This window comes from Girardinichthys multiradiatus, chromosome 4, assembly GCF_021462225.1.
Source record: "Girardinichthys multiradiatus isolate DD_20200921_A chromosome 4, DD_fGirMul_XY1, whole genome shotgun sequence".
In the NCBI taxonomy this organism is placed as follows: domain Eukaryota; kingdom Metazoa; phylum Chordata; class Actinopteri; order Cyprinodontiformes; family Goodeidae; genus Girardinichthys; species Girardinichthys multiradiatus.
This window is the reverse complement of record NC_061797.1, coordinates 47,066,948-47,085,564: the sequence shown is the minus strand read 5'-3', so window position 1 is coordinate 47,085,564 and position 18,617 is coordinate 47,066,948. Positions and strand designations below refer to the sequence as shown.

The window sequence follows — 18,617 nt, the reverse complement described above, 5'->3', positions numbered from 1 at the left end:
ATTCATTGGATTGATTTTTTTTCTCATGTCAAGACTGAAGGTTGCTTGTCATGAGGCTGGTTCTGCTGGGTGTGTCTTCGTGTTAAAATCGAGTCATTCCTTTCCACTGTCACAGCATGCTTGCTCAGGATGAGGGATTGCTGCAGTCAAGCACTTGTTGCAATTGATAGACAACCTATTTACCAATTAGCAACTGAAATTTACTGTATTGTATTACAAAAATGATTTAAGTTAACTGTATGTAACTGAATCTGAAAGCTCTAACATTTTGACTATTTTCAGTGTTATAAAGTCAGTGCTTATGGAAGCAGACACACACATGCTAGGTTGATTGGCCAATCTTAACAACCATAGTTGTTTGTTATGTGTTCACTTTTTGCCTGTTAATTGTTAAAATTACCCACCAGCCCTTCTATGATCATGCAATGACTAAGCAGATAGAAGGTGGTGGATTGAATTTCTAGAAGCAACATCTGACCTGGCTCTGTGTTTAGCTGTGGCAGCCTCCTGGAGAGCGGCCTTGTCCAAACTGTTGCTGCAAGCTCACCTTATACAGATGGTCCACCTGGCCCTGTCTTTCAGTGTTAAACCCTGTCTCTCCTAGACATGGCTACTGGCTGAGTTTCTACTGTGACTAACTGTATGTGCTCTCTTCCATCGTCTAGACTTGAAAACTGGCTCAGAGTTCATCTGCTTGGCTGTCTTTCTCTACTGGATGAAGCCACTAAAAGAGATACAACCATTAATGTTTCACTTTTCTTTCCCATAGAAAGTACTCCTGGATGCTGCAAGTCACTGACTGGATACAACCTGCTGGGTTTCCTTAGATAGAAAAACGTTTTTAACCAATTTGAAGAATAAACTGAATCCGACTGCACTGTTAACTGAAATGTACGTCTTGAAATCTATATAACTCGAATGAATTGACTTTGTAAAGTGCCTTGAGACGACATTTGTTGTAAATTGACGCTATATAAATAAACTGAATTGAATCGAAAACTAATTTGTTGTCAGTGCTGTTGCTTTATTGACCGCTAGATGTCCTCATTTTCCTTCTTAGCTTCTGTCAGTGATAATCATATGTGCACACATGTTAGGTGAGAGAGCAGAGAGGAAGGGAGTGTGTGAAAAAGACCAAGTGGAGAAGTTTTGTCAGTTACAAAGTGAAGAGGAGAGACAGCTGGGAGTGCAGACTGTCAGATAAGTTGGAGGTAAGTCATTCTCACATTTAATTAGCTGTGTGGCAGCTTCTGTGACTTTCTTGTTGATTTGGTAACCTTTACACAGATGTCTGTGATCTTATAAATAATAAGTCTTTGTTGGGTGGGTTTGTTTGATTAAAGGGATGAACTTCATCCTGATTCCATTAATCTCACAAGAATTGGTTAATGAATGTTGCACTCCGTTTACTTTAGGGTTGGATTACATTAATCATACTTAATCTCACTGATTAGATTCACACAAAAATCCCTCCTTAAACTCTCCAGGGTGTTTTCTTCTCTGTAAGCTACTGTCTGTTTAGTCCCGTGATTTATCAGTATGTTGTTGTGGAAGAATGATAATGTCTGGGCATGGAGCTCTCTGATTGGCTGACGAATGTTTTCCTAGATTATGGTAAAGCAGACAGAAATAAACTTGTGGAGAGAAACAACATTTCAGAATACCAACCATTCCTTAAGGCATCCCCTCCCAGCAGCTCGGCTTTTCTTTCCTGCTTTCTTCTCCTTGGGGGTTACAGGGACTTCAGGCCTTGCTGACTTCTCAGAGTTATGGTTGGCCTGCTGGCAGAGAGCAGAGGACTTTGCTGCCATACAATGTACTCTTATGTTAGGGTTGGCTGAAGTTACATGAATCTGATCCATATTACATGTGGAACATAAAAAATGTATGGAATCTTTAATGAAGGCAGTAAGGCAGCAATAAAAAAAATGTCATGAGAAAGTAGTGATGCCATTTTATTCTCACGTCTGTCTGTTGTCTCTGTTCTTGCTGGCCTTCTTTGAAGAAAAATAAGCTGCCCAGAAATATCAAAAATATGTCTCAAAATTGAAAAAGATGTACTGGTGTTTATTATTTCTGCCTGAATCAAAGAGAATAATTTTACATTTTCTGCTACGTCTCAGCAGTCCCACGTAGAGATCGTTTTTTTACAGAATAGGAGGCAGCTTTATTTAGCATCTAATAAACCACAATAGAGCAGAACACAAGGTAACTACAAGATATTTCCATAAAAACAACATAAACCAGAATGTGTGTCAGCTAGGAAAAACATATTCTGATTGCAGGTAATCTATTAAATGTGTTTAAATATTCTTGATTAAAGACTTTCTGAGTGATGCAAGATATTAAAAGTATTGCCAATATTTTTGTCAGCAGCTGAAAGATTATTTATTCATGTTTAATTGTGCTGTGACCTTCACAAAGGTTATAATCTGCATCCAGTTTGGAGGGGAGGTGATGCTGACCATGAAGCTGCAAACAAATGTGTTTTTAGGTTCGACAACATTATTCTGATTTGTGCTTATTTTGTTAGTGGTTGAAGCTGATTAACAGCATCATCAGATTTATGGCCAAAGAAACATGACCATTAGTTTAAGCAGCTGCATTTTCCAGTTGCATGAAAAGGATCACTGTAAACATTGTTCCACTACAGTAGCCCAGAATAAAACCATCCAATATTCTTTCATTTATGCATGGGGTTGGAGAAAATTCCAGATGTTAACATTTGAGACACTGCAGTCCATCGCAGGACCACCACAAAAATGTACCTAACAGCCATTTAGAGTCACCATGTGACCTAACATACATGCTTTTCACTGTGAGGTGATGCTAGTGTACCATCATGCTTGGGGGGGGAAGAGCATTCACATTCTACTCAGAATAGAGACGTTCTAGCTGTGAGGTAGACCGCTGCTCCATCATCCAGCTCCGCATGTGTTTCATTACCTCTTGAAATGATGTAATGTCTGCTATCTCTAAGTTGCAAAAGTAGGTGAATCTTTGTTAGTGGTACAAATTGCTGTCTGTTGTAGAAAAAAGAATTGACAATCAGTCAAACACAGTTTAAAGGAATTTTAGCCCACTTTTATACAAAAAAAATCTTTCACTCTGGTAGGTTTTCTCCCATAAACTGTTTGCTTTTTTATTCCTAAACAACTTAGGAGGGCTTTTCTTTAATGTAGAGGAGGGAAATCGTTGGTTATTGTAGACCTCCTGACTCCATTGCTAAAGATGAGCATTGGCCAGTTTTATACAGTTACACTTCTAGCCTCGCCTGAGCCATACACGCTTTTCTTAGCTAAGAAGGTTAACCACGCTCATCCCCCGAACTGTGGAATTATAGTTTATGTGTTTCTGGCCAGTTTCTGCACCAAAGGATCAGACCAAGATCTTTGTGTCAGATAACTATTCTGACCACTTTGCTTTGAGGCTTTACAGCTCATCCGTTTGGGTGGTGGATTCACAGGAGGGTCATTATTCTGACTCATCTGTCCACAAAACATTTATGAACCAGCTTTGTTGTAAATAAGTCGGCTTGTTCCAATGATCCAAAGCAAACTGCAGACAAGTAGCAATGTTTTTGTTTGGGGACTCTGGCCTTACATGAATACTAATGCCAAACAATTTACAATAGCTCAAAGGTGACCCGGGATTTATAAATAACATTTAGACCCCTTTTCTTGGAGTTTTTTTTTTCTTTTCAGTCATTTGAACTCTAGGTCAAACCAAATTAACGGATTGTATTGTAACTGTATACTAAATAGCATAAAACAAAATGAAGGATCAGTTCTCTAACATCTGTAACAGATTAGACTGACAATCATTGACTAGATATCAGAAATTTCAAATAGATTAAAATAGTAAACTGACAAAAACATGATGTTATTTTAACTGCTTGAGCCAGAAAGCTGTGCAGTAGGCTGGCGGTTCTGCTGTTGATTCATCCATACAGTTCATCTGATGATAGCAGTTTAAAAAGCTTAAAAAGTGATTGTGAGGAATCTGCAAATGTTCAGGGCTCTGTTCCTGGAGCGGTTCCTGGACAGAAAACAAGGAAATGCCAATGAACTTTCCAGCTCCCCTCTGTAACTCTCCTGTAATTTTCTCTAATATAATGATTCAAAAAATGTACACAACAAACTGAATGTAACTATTATTAAAAACATTTATTTGTGGGGCTGCACGGTGGCGCAGTTGGTAGCACTGTTGCTTTGCAGCAAGAAGATCCTGGGTTCGCCTTTCTGCATGGAGTTTTCGTGTTCTCCCCGGTTCTCTCCGGATACTCTGGCTTCCTCCCACAGTCCAAAGACTTGCCTGTTAGGTTAATTGGTCTCTCTGAATTGCACTTAGGTGTGTGAATGAGTGTGTGTGTGGTTGTTTGTGTGTTGCTCTGCCATGGACTGGCGACCTGTCCAGGGTGTACCCCGCCTCCCGCCCATAGACTGCTGGAGATAGACACCAGCTTCCCCGTGACCCACTATGGAAGAAGCGGGTATAGAAAATGACTGACTGACATTTAATTGTCTCTATAAATTACCAATTTTTTTTATAAATTCATAAGATGAAATCCTGTCATTACCAGTATTTCATGAGACTGTTGTGATAAGGACAAAACAAGAAAACCTATCCAGGAGAAAGTGCACCAGTTGCTGTGGTTAACGTCTGAATGAAACTAACTAGAAGCTGAGTTTGTGAATATTGTCTTAACAATCAGTTAATTACTCTGCTCAAATCTGAATATAATTTTGAGATGGACAAATAGTAGCAAACAGGAGCTTTAGTTCTACATTTGGTCAGGATTGATGGATAATTAATATTAATCAGCAGCTGAATTTGAAATGGAGGCAATAGTGAAAGCTGCAGGTGAAAAATGTGGTAAACAAAAGCAGAAAGAACTCAAGTAAAGTAACTCAATTAAAATGTGCACCCTTGAAACAAGTTAATTATCCCTGAGCTGAATTTAACTCCACAGAAAGACAGATGAAAAAGAAAAAACTCACTGTTTAGAAATAAACACCTGCTCTTGCTCTATATATAACCTAATAAGTGCAGCTCGTGGAATCTCTCCTGCAGCTCCTAGTGACAGCCAGAAATGCCTTGACACATTGCAGGATGTGCACACAGTAAAGAGACAGAAGCAACTTCCCCCCACCCCATGTCCTCCCACATCTTGTCAGCTCTAACTCGGCTGAGCTGGTGACGAAATGATGTTTCTGGACAGTCCGCAGCTGCCCTTCGACTACATTTAGTCTGTGAATAGCCACCAGCACCAAGCTGCGTTTGCTCAGGGTTAGAACAGATATTTATCTGTTTTTCTTTATGCTGGCAGAGGAGCTGTTGACTGCTTCTAATCGTCATGACTGGTGTTTGTCCCAAGCATAGGTCTGCGGTCGACTAGTGGGCTTCTTCTTGAGGTGTGGCTACTCCCTGGATGATTGCCTTGAACATTGCCTCTACTGAATGTGGATATAATGGCTGCATTGTGCTGCCATGCGCAAGTGTGTGTGTGTGTGTGTGTGTGTGTATGTTTGTGTGTGTGTGAGAAAGACAGAAAGCACAGCTCTGTCTAACATGTTCTTCAGTGTGTTTTATCTTTTTGTGCTAGATCCTAGCTGGTCCTCTCTGCCTTTGTTCTCAGAGGGTGTTTTGCACCTGTAATTTTCAGTCTTGTGCTCCCATAGAGCAACATTCTTGGGGGTAGCCTGAAGAAAAAAGGGATGAGAATAATGCATCGCAGAGTGCCAGATCCCATGTCAAGAAATATCTCTTTTAACAACTTTGTCCCCCAAAATAAATATAAATTACATGTATTTTATGTGGACTTTGTATGATAGAACAACACAAAGTGGGAGGAAAATGATATGTGGTTGTTGAACTATTACACAATTAAAAATCTGAGAAGTTTGCCTCCAGCTTTGCACATCTAGTGATTGATGTTTTCTTCCCAATTATTCTTTGTAAAATAACTTAAGTCTGATAGGATGGGGAGTGGCTATGAACCTTAATGTTCATGTTTATCAACAGATTTTTAATTGGATTTACCTTTGGACTTTGACTAAGCCATTCTGAGGCAAGAATATGCTTTGATCTAAACCATTCCATGGTAGCTCTTACTGCATGTTTTGTGTCATTGTCGTGCTAGAAGGCAAATTGCTGCACCAGTCTCAAGTCTTTTTGACCTCTAACAGGGTTTCTTCTAGGATTACCCTATATTTAGACCCACAGCCATCCTATAACCTCTGACTAGCTTCCATGCCCCTGCTGAATAAAAGCATACCCACTGCCTGATGTTGGCAGCATCTTTCACAGTTCAGGTTGAAATTCTGGTCTCTTCTGACCATAACACCTACTTGTACATCTGTACTGTGTTTGCAACATACCAACACATAGAAAATGTGAGGGATTTTAACACTGCTGCAAGGCACTGTGTTGACCTTGTAAACATACACTACCGGTGAAAGGTTTTAGATACACTTTCTCACTTAATGGGTCTCTTTATTTTCATGGCTTTTTACACACATGGAATTATATAGTAAACAAAAAGTGTGAAATAACTTTAAACATTTTTATATTTTAGATTCTTCAAAAAAAAAAAGCCACCCTTTGCTCTGATGACTGCTTTGTTGTCTTGGTGTTCTCTCCATGAGCTTCATGAGATGGTCGCCTGAAATGGTTTCCAAAGAGTCTTGAAAGAACCTCCCAGAGGTTCATTGAGAGAGAGCCAAAGGTTAATATTTAAGTCATCACGGCAAAGGGCGGCTACTTTAAGGAATCTAAAATATAAAACATATTTAAAGTTCTTCTACTATTTTTTGTTTGCTAACTGTGAATGACCGTATGTGGTCATTCACAGTTTTGATGCCTTCAGAGAGAATCTACGTACAATGTAAATAGTCATAAACATGAAGAAAACCATTAAAAAGTGGTGCTAAAACTCTTGACCGGTACTGTACACACTGTGACATGGATGGTAAGGCCAGCAAACACATCCCCAAAGCCCAGTATTAGAGCAAAAAGCGGCATCTTAGGGTGACCAAGTCTCTATAACATTAGATCTACATGCCAATTGACTGTTTGGGAAGCAAGACAAAAATCATTTTCTATCTGTGGAGTTTGCTAAACTGTACTGGAACCATTTGTTCAGATACAAATATAATAAACTATGTGGGTTTTGTATAAAACAAAGGATGAATATGTAGAAAAGCAACCACTGTTAAGTATGGTGGAGGGTATGTGATGCTGTGGACTTCTTTTTCTTCCAAAGACTCTGGTAACCTTCTTAGTATTTATTATGTAACGAACTCCTGGAAGTATCAAGACATTTTTAAATAAAATCATCTTGCCACTGTCAAAGATATTAAATTTGGAGTTTTCAACAAAACGATGAATCCAAGAATACTATAATCATTGTGTTGCTAGCCACATCTCCCCACTTCCGGGGCTATCTCAGTTTTTCAGACTTAAATCCTGCAGAAAAACGTGTGAGTAAGCTGAAAAGAACATAGAAGATGGTCCAGTGCAACCCTGTGAAAGGTTAAATGTCTATTAAAGGTTGGATTTTTCTCAAGTTTTCATGTTGAGATTATGCTACTGCAATAAAAGCACAATTTATTGTCATGCTTTTTATACATCTTTACCAGGGGTGATAACAAATTTCAGTGTGCAGAGCTCTGAATTATACCACTGCAGTAAAAAGAAATTACCAGGTACGATAAAACAACTATAAATTAATAAAATTATAAAGTAGACTGAAGGTTAGATAAGTGGAGAAGAAATTAAGCTTTAATAGTACTGACGGGTTAAATGAACTAACCGCATCAGATAACATTACATGGAATTAAATATCATATCAGAGAGGTTTGGACAGAGATGGACAAATTAGTTTTCCATTTTGCCAGGTGTGTTATTAGACCATCCATTTTGATCACAGTAAAGGCTGATTACTGGACAATCGATCCAATAAAACCCTTATATGTTTGTTTAGCATCCAGCTCATGTTTTGTGATGGACAAACTGTTTATGGGGTTGTTTTAAATGACTGAATGTGGTCTACACGTTAGTTTTATAGAATGCTGTCTTTTAGTTGGGTAGCTTTTACCCACATGGGTCTTTCACAGCCCATCTTTTGTTCTACTGTCAATCAGTCTGACACTCCCAAAGCAGAATGTGGAGAATGTGAAGACCCTGAACAATAAGAGAGAAACATAATCCAAAGTGGATTTGACAGCCTGAATCAGACCGACAATAATTTGCACTTAGCGCCCTTCGCTTGATGCCGTGAGGTTGGTTTATATTTTCACATGTCTTCTCAGGGCTTCTAGGAGTCATGGTTCCCTTCTTACATTCTGAAAGGTCCGTTTGGTATATTCCTTCATGTTGAGAGCTCTGCTGAGATGTTAGCGCCCTGTGGAAACCACAAGCCATAACCACACACTCTCAGTACTGCTGACTCCCTGTCTCACGCCCAGTTTAACACACATAGAATACAAGGCAGTGTTTTCTTTCCCCCAACACGACATTTCTTCCTGTTTCCTCGCCTCCACACACCCTTTGCTTTACTCTGTTAATTATAATTTACACCCCAGAGCTGGTTTATTCATTCAGATGCTTTACAGTAATATGTACGTTTTAGTTTCCATTGCTGATAATAAAAATAACGAAGGTCATTTACAATCTGTTTATAGCTGGATTATTTTTAGCCTAGTTTCTGATGCAGACTAATCTTTGTGTAACATGTAATTTGCATTCCATGTAGGCATACCACATATTTGCTTTTTCTAACACAATCTCCTCCCAACCAAGCTTCTTTTCTTCAGACATCCACGTGTAATGGACTTTTACTGATCTAAATAGATTTATTCCATCTTTAAAAACATCTAACCCACATAAATAAATCATCCTATAGGTTCTCAGTGCAAAATCTTTTCAACCCTTGAACAAAGTCCCTTTTCTTTTAAAAGGTAGACATTTTGAGGTTTGGATTTGCGTGTGTGACCTTGAAACCTTATCTTGTTTAATTAAAGCCACTTTGGTGTTTAAAGAATTGTATACGCCGAGTTGCTTGCTTGTGACATCTTAACTATTCAAGCTGTGTTATTTTTCATCAGCTCAATAGGAGGCTTTTTCAGATCGCTGCCTTTTAAGCCCCTGCAGAGATTATGATTAAGAGTGAATGTTTATGCTTTTTTGTCTTTGATGTAATCAGTCAATCGCTTGCACTTTTCAGTTTTAAAGCTTCTTGATTTTTCATTCCTGTAATCGTTTTAACATAAAAGTCCAACATATAACTCTCAATTTAGAATACCTAATACATTCAGGTGCTGCTTCATTCTACTGATCACTCGTTGCGTATCTCTACACCTGAACTCCTTCCCTGCCTCCAGCAGGCTCATGGGAAAAATCAACAAATCCTGCCACACAGATGCAACTACAAGTTATAATTGTTTGAGTTTGTATACCTACATGTAAAGCAAGCAGAGGAGCATAAATCTAATCAATGACAGGTCCCCACGCAGGAAAATATTTGTGCATTACACCCTGAATTAAGCACATGCACAGACACCAAACTCTTGCTCTTGACGTGGATTTGTAACAACTCTTTAATGCATAAAGTAGCAAATGCTAATGTTCTGAAAGTCTCTTAGCAGCAGCTGTTCAGTACCGAATAGAATGCCATTTAATAATGCAATAATTAACTCAATTCCAGTTAGTGAGGTAAAAAACAACATTCCTTCATTCATTCATTTATTCATTCATTCGTTCATCTTCTACATCTTCATATTCTTATTCCATAGTGGGTCATGGGGGAGTTGGTGCCTCCATCTCCAGTGGTCTACAGGCGAGAGGCAGGGTACCCACTGGACAGGTCGCCAATCCATCGCAGGGCAACAAAAAAAAACATTTAGTTAAAAATTGTAAAAACAATAGATGCCAGTCATTTCAAATCGTCTGACTCTGATACATATTTACTGTAATTCTTCCTCAAATTAGCTTGATGTGGTGTTGTTATATCAGCACTAAACCATTTTAATAATCATAATTTGAAAGTGTAACGGCTCTGGAGGCCATTGCAGGCGACTGTAGCTCAGTGGGAAGGGAAATAGTCTTGCAAACCGAAAGTTGTGAGTGTGATTCCAGATTCCTTTTGCCACTTGTTTTTGTGCCCCAAGGTACTTATCTAAGTTACCTACAGATCTGCGTATCAGGTTATAAATGTGAGTAATAATGGGTGAATGTGGCTCTAGTGCGCTTTGAGTGGTCGAAATGACTAGAAGAGTGATATATAAATTCAGTCTATATTTACCATTCAATCACCTAACACAAAAAAACTACCTAATCTGTATTTCTGAACCTTTTACCTAACACTTGCAGCATTAAAACCTTAAAAGATGAATACATATTTACATTTACATGCAGTATCTTGCAGTTTTGGTTATGCTTTAAGGCTGTCTGAGAAAAATTAAACATGCATGCCTAAAGCTGATGCATTCTTTTCAGTCAATTAAATAAGATCAGGTTTTATGCTTTTTTTGTATGGTGGTTGTTGTTTTTCTGCACAGTTTGTGCTTTTGCTCCTGATTGGTCACTGGTCATCACTGGCCATCTTTCCTTTTGGTTGTGATGTTCGGTCAGATGGCTGACCCTGAGGAAAACTGCAGCTGTTGTTTTTTCCTTTTCCTATTATGAAGCTACATGCTGCGTGCTTTTAATCTTCAGCATCAAATTTTCAGTTCATCTAAGATGCAATGGACGTGGTTTTTCATCTATTTTTATATTGATTTCAGTTTGAGTTAATGTGAAAACAGTCAATCATTTTGTTGTTATGAATGACTCAGTTGTAAACACATAAAAAATACATGCATATGCTGTCATGTTCATGCATGTGTGTCAAAAGATACAGTTAAATTGCTAGTGAAAAGAAACGGTTTCAGCTGAACCTCCGCCTCCAACTTGGTTTCATGTTGCTCTGACTCAACATAAAACCCATATTGTGAAAAACCTCAGAGATCACACAGTTTACCATTTTTGTATTCTTTCTGATTTTTTCCTCATAATTATAGTGTGCAATACCACCTTTTCTCTCTCAAATAGTGCTCATTATTGGATTTCTCATAATTAGACTTCCTTTTTTTAAAGCAGCATAACATTAAGAAGGCTGAGTGATAGAGTATTTTTTTTCATACCATTTGCCTGATTCCTCTAATTGTGTCCTTAGTCAACTCACAGTTATTGATGTCACTTGTCATTAGTGCCTTTCAGCAATAATTCGCAAAAGCACTGTAATTAACCCCCATACAGATTCCTTTGTTGCCTTAATTACAGTGTCCTTTGTAAGGTCTCTTTGCCCTGGTCATATTTACTCACAGGCAAACTATTTTGTAATTCAAAAGCTACAAGCAGATTTGAAAAATGTCCTATTGGGCTTGGGTCCAACATACACTTATGGCCTAAAGCTAAATAAATCAAAGGACAGATATGTAAAATGACCATTAACAGGCTTAATATGTGGACCAAAAATAACCACAAAAAAACAAAACTAAAATGCTAATTAGAAACATACATTTTAAAGAGAAAACTAAAACAACTAAAGATTATAAGTATGATTCTATTGAACTGCACGGCTCAGATCAGTACGTTAAATGATGACACTTCATACAGTCAGCAACAAAAATAATCCCAATGAAGAAATTAGGAAAACCTCATATTAAAACTCCTACGACGACAAATGTCATTGTTGACATACTAAATGTTTGTAAAAACTAAAGTTGTCTTAATAATGATAGGTTAAATACACAGTTTATATCCACATTTCTTACCTTCCAGGTTTTCTGTGTCTGGGAATACTGTAAAACAATTCAATAGCATGAAAGTCTTTTCAGTAGTAAAAGTTACTTGTTGTCTTTAAGAACTACAGGTCCTTCTCAAAATATTAGCATATTGTGATAAAGTTCATTATTTTCCATAATGTAATGATGAAAATTTAACATTCATATATTTTAGATTCATTGCACACTAACTGAAATATTTCAGGTCTTTTATTGTCTTAATACGGATGATTTTGGCATACAGCTCATGAAAACCCAAAATTCCTATCTCACAAAATTAGCATATCATTAAAAGGGTCTCTAAACGAGCTATGAACCTAAACATCTGAATCAACGAGTTAACTCTAAACACCTGCAAAAGATTCCTGAGGCCTTTAAAACTCCCAGCCTGGTTCATCACTCAAAACCCCAATCATGGGTAAGACTGCCGACCTGACTGCTGTCCAGAAGGCCACTATTGACACCCTCAAGCAAGAGGGTAAGACACAGAAAGAAATTTCTGAACGAATAGGCTGTTCCCAGAGTGCTGTATCAAGGCACCTCAGTGGGAAGTCTGTGGGAAGGAAAAAGTGTGGCAGAAAACGCTGCAAAATGAGAAGAGGTGACCGGACCCTGAGGAAGATTGTGGAGAAGGGCCGATTCCAGACCTTGGGGGACCTGCGGAAGCAGTGGACTGAGTCTGGAGTAGAAACATCCAGAGCCACCGTGCACAGGCGTGTGCAGGAAATGGGCTACAGGTGCCGCATTCCCCAGGTCAAGCCACTTTTGAACCAGAAACAGCGGCAGAAGCGCCTGACCTGGGCTACAGAGAAGCAGCACTGGACTGTTGCTCAGTGGTCCAAAGTACTTTTTTCGGGTGAAAGCAAATTCTGCATGTCATTCGGAAATCAAGGTGCCAGAGTCTGGAGGAAGACTGGGGAGAAGGAAATGCCAAAATGCCAGAAGTCCAGTGTCAAGTACCCACAGTCAGTGATGGTCTGGGGTGCCGTGTCAGCTGCTGGTGTTGGTCCACTGTGTTTTATCAAGGGCAGGGTCAATGCAGCTAGCTATCAGGAGATTTTGGAGCACTTCATGCTTCCATCTGCTGAAAAGCTTTATGGAGATGAAGATTTCATTTTTCAACACGACCTGGCACCTGCTCACAGTGCCAAAACCACTGGTAAATGGTTTACTGACCATTGTATCACTGTGCTCAATTGGCCTGCCAACTCTCCTGACCTGAACCCCATAGAGAATCTGTGGGATATTGTGAAGAGAACGTTGAGAGACTCAAGACCCAACACTCTGGATGAGCTAAAGGCCGCTATCGAAGCATCCTGGGCCTCCATAAGACCTCAGCAGTGCCACAGGCTGATTGCCTCCATGCCACGCCGCATTGAAGCAGTCATTTCTGCCAAAGGATTCCCGACCAAGTATTGAGTCCATAACTGTACATGATTATTTGAAGGTTGACGTTTTTTGTATTAAAACCACTTTTCTTTTATTGGTCGGATGAAATATGCTAATTTTGTGAGATAGGAATTTTGGGTTTTTATGAGCTGTATGCCAAAATCATCCGTATTAAGACAATAAAAGACCTGAAATATTTCAGTTAGTGTGCAATGAATCTAAAATATATGAATGTTAAATTTTCATCATGACATTATGGAAAATAATGAACTTTATCACAATATGCTAATATTTTGAGAAGGACTTGTATATGAGAATGGATCAATTTTGCAAAACTGATAGTCAATAAATCACCTGACTTTAGAAACATCGTCCTTTGGACATGTGAACACAGCATATCAGCACAAACATCTCATATTGCGGTCAAGCTCAATGGAGGGATGCTCGTGGTTTGGACACCCTCAAGTAATGATGTTTGGCAGCTGAAGTTTAGACCAAATTGTATCATACAGTAGTGAAATGAACAAAGAATGACAAAAAAAAAAACAATGTCGATATTAAAATGGCCTAGTCAAAGTCCAGACCTTAACATCTGCAAATATCAATTACTGCAGGTTATAAGGGTAAAAGGTGGGTTTACAAGCAACTTAAAAATACACCTTATGTTTTATAAAAAAATTGTCACAAGGCTGACATTCTGGATCCTTTTTATCTAGGTTATATTCATTTAATCTTTGGACAACATACATGTTACTTGCAAAATCCAGATTTTTGAAGCCTTAGAACAACATGAAGTTTTACTTTCTTGTTATATGACTGAACAATGAATTTCAAAAGATTTGCAGAGATGCAAAGAATCAGCAAAACAATCCAAAATGATTACTGCAACAAAGCATAAATGACTTTAGAGGGAAAAAACAGTGAGCTGCAAGACGGAGAACAAAGAACGATAACTGAAAATGTCACTGCTTAGATATATGTGTGTTTTCCTTTCTAACTTTCTGCATGGTATTTGCATGTGCTTCCCGTGCATGCATGGGTCCTCTCCGCCTTTTTTCCACAGTCTAGGTTAATGGGTCTCTGTAGAACTTCACTTCGGAGTCAGCATCCATGCATGGGTGTTTGTTCAGTGTGTCCCTGTGTTGCTGTGGGATGAATTGAGATCCATCCCGGGTTTTTTCCACCTCTCGCTGAATAACTGTTGGAGATAGGCACCAGCACCCCCGCAACCCAGCAAGGACATGCGAGTATAAACAATGAATGGATGGATAAATGCTGTATTAGAGAGATAAAACGCGTCTAAAAGAAATTCTCACGTTGAAGGGAGATGAAGGAGGACAAAATGCTTTATTTTCCTACTATTCGTTGTTGTCCTGTCTAGGTCTTTGATATAATTAACATTCAGAGTCTGCCACTTCTCCAACCACATTGACTTGTTCTAATGGAGAAGTTCACAGGGTACTTTTTTACCGCCAAGGCCTGTGGATTAGTTCCCATAGAAACAAAGCAATCGGAAGTCAGAAGAGTAGCAATGTTCCCTTCATCCAGCAAACATAACATAAACGTTGAAAAGGGCCTTTAATGGTGGTTCAGCAGCTTTAGGGGAATCACTAATTTCCAACAGATTTCCTAAGAAATCTGCACCGACTACGCCAAAACAAATTCCTTGTATGTCCAAAAACGTACTTGGCAATAAAGCTTTTCTGATTCTGAAGAATTTCTATGAAATTCCACCTGTTTTTTTAGTCTATCCTACTCTTTTGCCTTGTACAATAAACTCTTTCATTATTTGAGGGTAAGGGTACTGATTAATTCATGAAAGCCAAGCTTAAATTAACAAAATATGTAAATTCTTGTCGGATTATTTTCGCTCAAGACAATCATAGTGTGTTTGCCTGATTTGCCTGAATATCCTCACATTTTTGACAGTTCCATGTGCTTTTAAATTTAACTGTAGTTAAAACAAGAGCTGAACGATGAATCCAGTTGTGTATTGTTTAGAAAAATGAAGCTTTATCATCCTCATTTTGTAATCTATTAAATACTTTTCAATCTTTCAAAAAACAGAAACTCTGGCTGAACTGTCAAAAAGCTTTCGTCCACCAAAGAATCCGGAGCCAACTGAGTCAGAGCAAGGTTTGATCGCCTTGTTTTGACAGCACTTGCAACAAATGTTTGTGTTGCAATGTTCACTATGCCATGGTTGTTTGTTTTTGATTATATCATTGTGAGATGCCATTTTTTGTATTTTCCATCCCTCTTTGAGCTATGCTTTGCTTCATTCATTATGTTTTTGAATGTGCAGTCTTTGCATTAACAAGTCGGTTCGGCATGCAGAGTGAAAAGCCTCCAGACATCCAAACACGGAACAAAGAAGACTGTTGTTGCTGTTCCATCTTAAAGTGACCTTTGTTGACAGTAGAGGTGTCTTCTGTGTCCATATGTGTCTCTAAGCCAAAGAGACAAGCATAAGGGGGGCACATATCTGTAGGGATACAGGCAGTTCCAAAGGCAACAGCACATGTCTGGCCCAGTACAAATCTCCGTCTTTGTCCTGTGCAGATTCTGATGTGAATGCTGGTAGATTTTCTGATGGTTCATAAGTTTAAAACGTTTGTTTTTCTTTAATTATTTAACTTTCTTCTTTGCCTCTTAGATTAAAATAAGCCATACAATTTGAAATACAAAAACTTTGAATATTACTGAACAGTTCGTTTGTTGTCAGTAACTCAATTCACAGAGTAAAGCACATTATATAGCGTAATTACACAGAAACTGATGTTTTCAAAAAATTATCTCTGTTAATTAGGATGATTTCCTGCTAACAACTAATGAAAGCATAACATTTTATTTCTTAGGTTAGAATATTAAATCAGACCTATAAAAATATTTTTTAATACCGAAATGCGGGCTTAAAGTATGCTTATAACCTGATTGAAGTGTGGTATTTTCTTAAGATACTTTGAATCTGACAAACGAGCCTCATCGAAACGTATATTCCAATTTTTATGTCCTTAATTCCTTTTAATTTTAATAATGAAGAGTATACATTTTTTGATTAACTCTTGCTCAATAATGCATGGCTAAAAGAATCAGTAGAGTTGTTTGTCTTGTAGATTAGAAAAGAGTAGGCATAAATGGATCTTTAATAAACTGTTTATTCCTTCAATAAACATTAATGCTAAAAATATAAGCAAGACCACCCCGGTCTGCCAGTCCAGAGGCACTGTACCCGAACGACATGCAATGTTGAAGAGGCGTGTCAACCATGATCGCCCCACAACTTCCGGAGACATGAGGTACTCAGGGTGGATCTCACCAACCTGGAAGCCCTTCCACTGTGGAGCTTTTAACCACCTCGGTGACTTCACCCTGGGTGATGAAAGAGTCCAACCCTGAGTTCCCAGTCTCTAATGTCCCCAGTCGAGCTCAGCAGCTCCCTACCCCCACTGTAAACAGTCCTGACCCTGTGAAGCGCCGGATGGTTTGCCAGAATGCTTCAAGGCCAACCGGTAGTCCTTCTCCATGGCCTGACCGAACTCCTCCCAGGCCAGAGTTTTTGCCTCTACCACAGCCTGGGCCGCATGCATGTAGCGACACTGGAGAGAAAAAACTCCCTTTTAACAGGAAGAAACCTCCAACAGAACCAAAACCAGGCTCAGAGCCACGACTGACTGGAGGTTTGAGTGAACAGAGCAGAGATTGAAAGAAAACACAGAAGCAGAGCACAGAAGCACTGATCCAAGAGTACTTTCTATGAGAGGGAAAAGTAAATGCTAATGGATGTAGCTCATTTAGTGGTTTAATCTGGGAAGAAAAAACAGAAAAACTCTGAGCCAGTTTTCAAGTTTAGTGTAAGAAAGAGAGCAAAAAAAAAAAAAAAAAAAAGAAACCCAGAGAGCAAAGTGTACTGGAGTCAAATTCCTTGTTGTCATGGTATGACATCCTTGGACTTGGTTTGTGTTTTTGTATTAACTGTTCTTAGGTCTATGGTTTCCTTTATTGTTAATTAGTTCCACCTGTCCCTTATGCCTCCATGTCTCCTTGCCACACCTGTTCTTAGTTCCTGTGATTACCTGCCTTTGTTTTCTCCCTGTATATTAGTTGGTCTGTGTTCTTTGTTCCCCGCTGGTTCCTCCGTCACTATTCCTCATTCACTACCCTGTTTATGCTCAGTTTACAGAACTATGTACACATGTAAGTTTTTGGCTCGACTCATGTTTGTACTTGTTGGATTATGTTACGTTTTGGAGACCTTTAATTAAAGAAAAGTCTTCCTCTCATCATGCGGCTACCAAACTCTTATCTGCACTTTGGTCCGATCCAAACCCAGAACGTGATATTAGGAACCAGCCATAAACAGGACCAAGCAGACAGAGCTAAAGAACTTAAGATGTGGATAAAGCAGCAAGAGGAGACGTTACAAGCTATGTATGGAGAGGGGGTTGAGATTTTCCCTTCGCCTTTGTTGCTGGAGGAGATGGAGTGTCTCGGTGTATCTGACCGGGTTCCCATGGATGTATTACCGGATCGGAATCATAACTCTCCAGCTTGTTCCTCCTCCAGGCGACGTCGCCCTCGCCGCAAGCGCTCCACCCCAGCTGCAGCAGCTCCGGCCGAGCTCAACCTGCTCACAACTGCTCCTGCGGAGCCATCCTCGTCTGCAGCGGCACCTGCTGGTTTCGGCTCCCGCCCTGGACGACGTCGTCGCCGTGGAACAGTCGCCATTGGGGAGGTTCGGATGGGCGCCTCCAACCCTTCTACTTCTACGGAGGGTCCATCCGCCATGGCCTCCTCGCAGCCGCTTTCCCCGGAGTTGGTGGGTGGTCACCCAGCGCCCTCTGCAGGTCACCAGTCGCCAGTGCAGCCTCCAGCCCTGAATTGGGTTCAAGCCAGGCTGGAGAAAATGAAAAAGGACTTCATGGAGGGACGTTGCTGTGATTTTGTGCTTCATCTAATGGATCATCCAGAGGATCTGAATCTGGTGCACTCTGTTCTACAGGCCGAATTCATTGCGGAGGGATGGCTCGACGCTCCAGCTCCTCTTTCTGCTGGAGGTCCTTTCGACCCTCTTCTTGTGGCCGTTAGAGCAGCACAGAGCTCCAAGGATTATGAGCCACAGCCGTCCACCGTCAAGCTTCATGAGTCACAGCATGCAGCCAACCCTCTGGACTCACAGCCTGCTGCCGGGCCTCTGGACTCACAGCCTGCTGCCGGGCCTCTGGACTCACAGCCTGCTGCCGGGCCTCTGGACTCACAACCTGCTGCCGGGCTACAGGACCCAGAGTCCAGAGAGGGGTTCAATGGAGAGCCGCCTCTCATCCTAGTTCCTGAGTTTCCCGAGGGGTCTGAGGACGGACCACCTCAGATCTTGGCTCCAGGACCCATTGACTGTCCTCCCGA

The 18,617-nt window shown here is 39.9% G+C and overlaps 1 protein-coding gene across 1 annotated transcript in view; it reads left to right on the top strand.

The window, feature by feature from the left end:
* Positions 1–1,129: 1,129 nt before the first annotated feature.
* The window catches only part of tspan4a (tetraspanin 4a), a 228,052-nt gene continuing 210,564 nt past the window's right edge, over positions 1,130–18,617 (top strand). The window contains exon 1 of the mRNA XM_047364104.1: positions 1,130–1,211. The gene's annotated coding sequence lies outside the window, so the exon portion shown is untranslated. The remainder of the gene's footprint in view (positions 1,212–18,617) is intronic.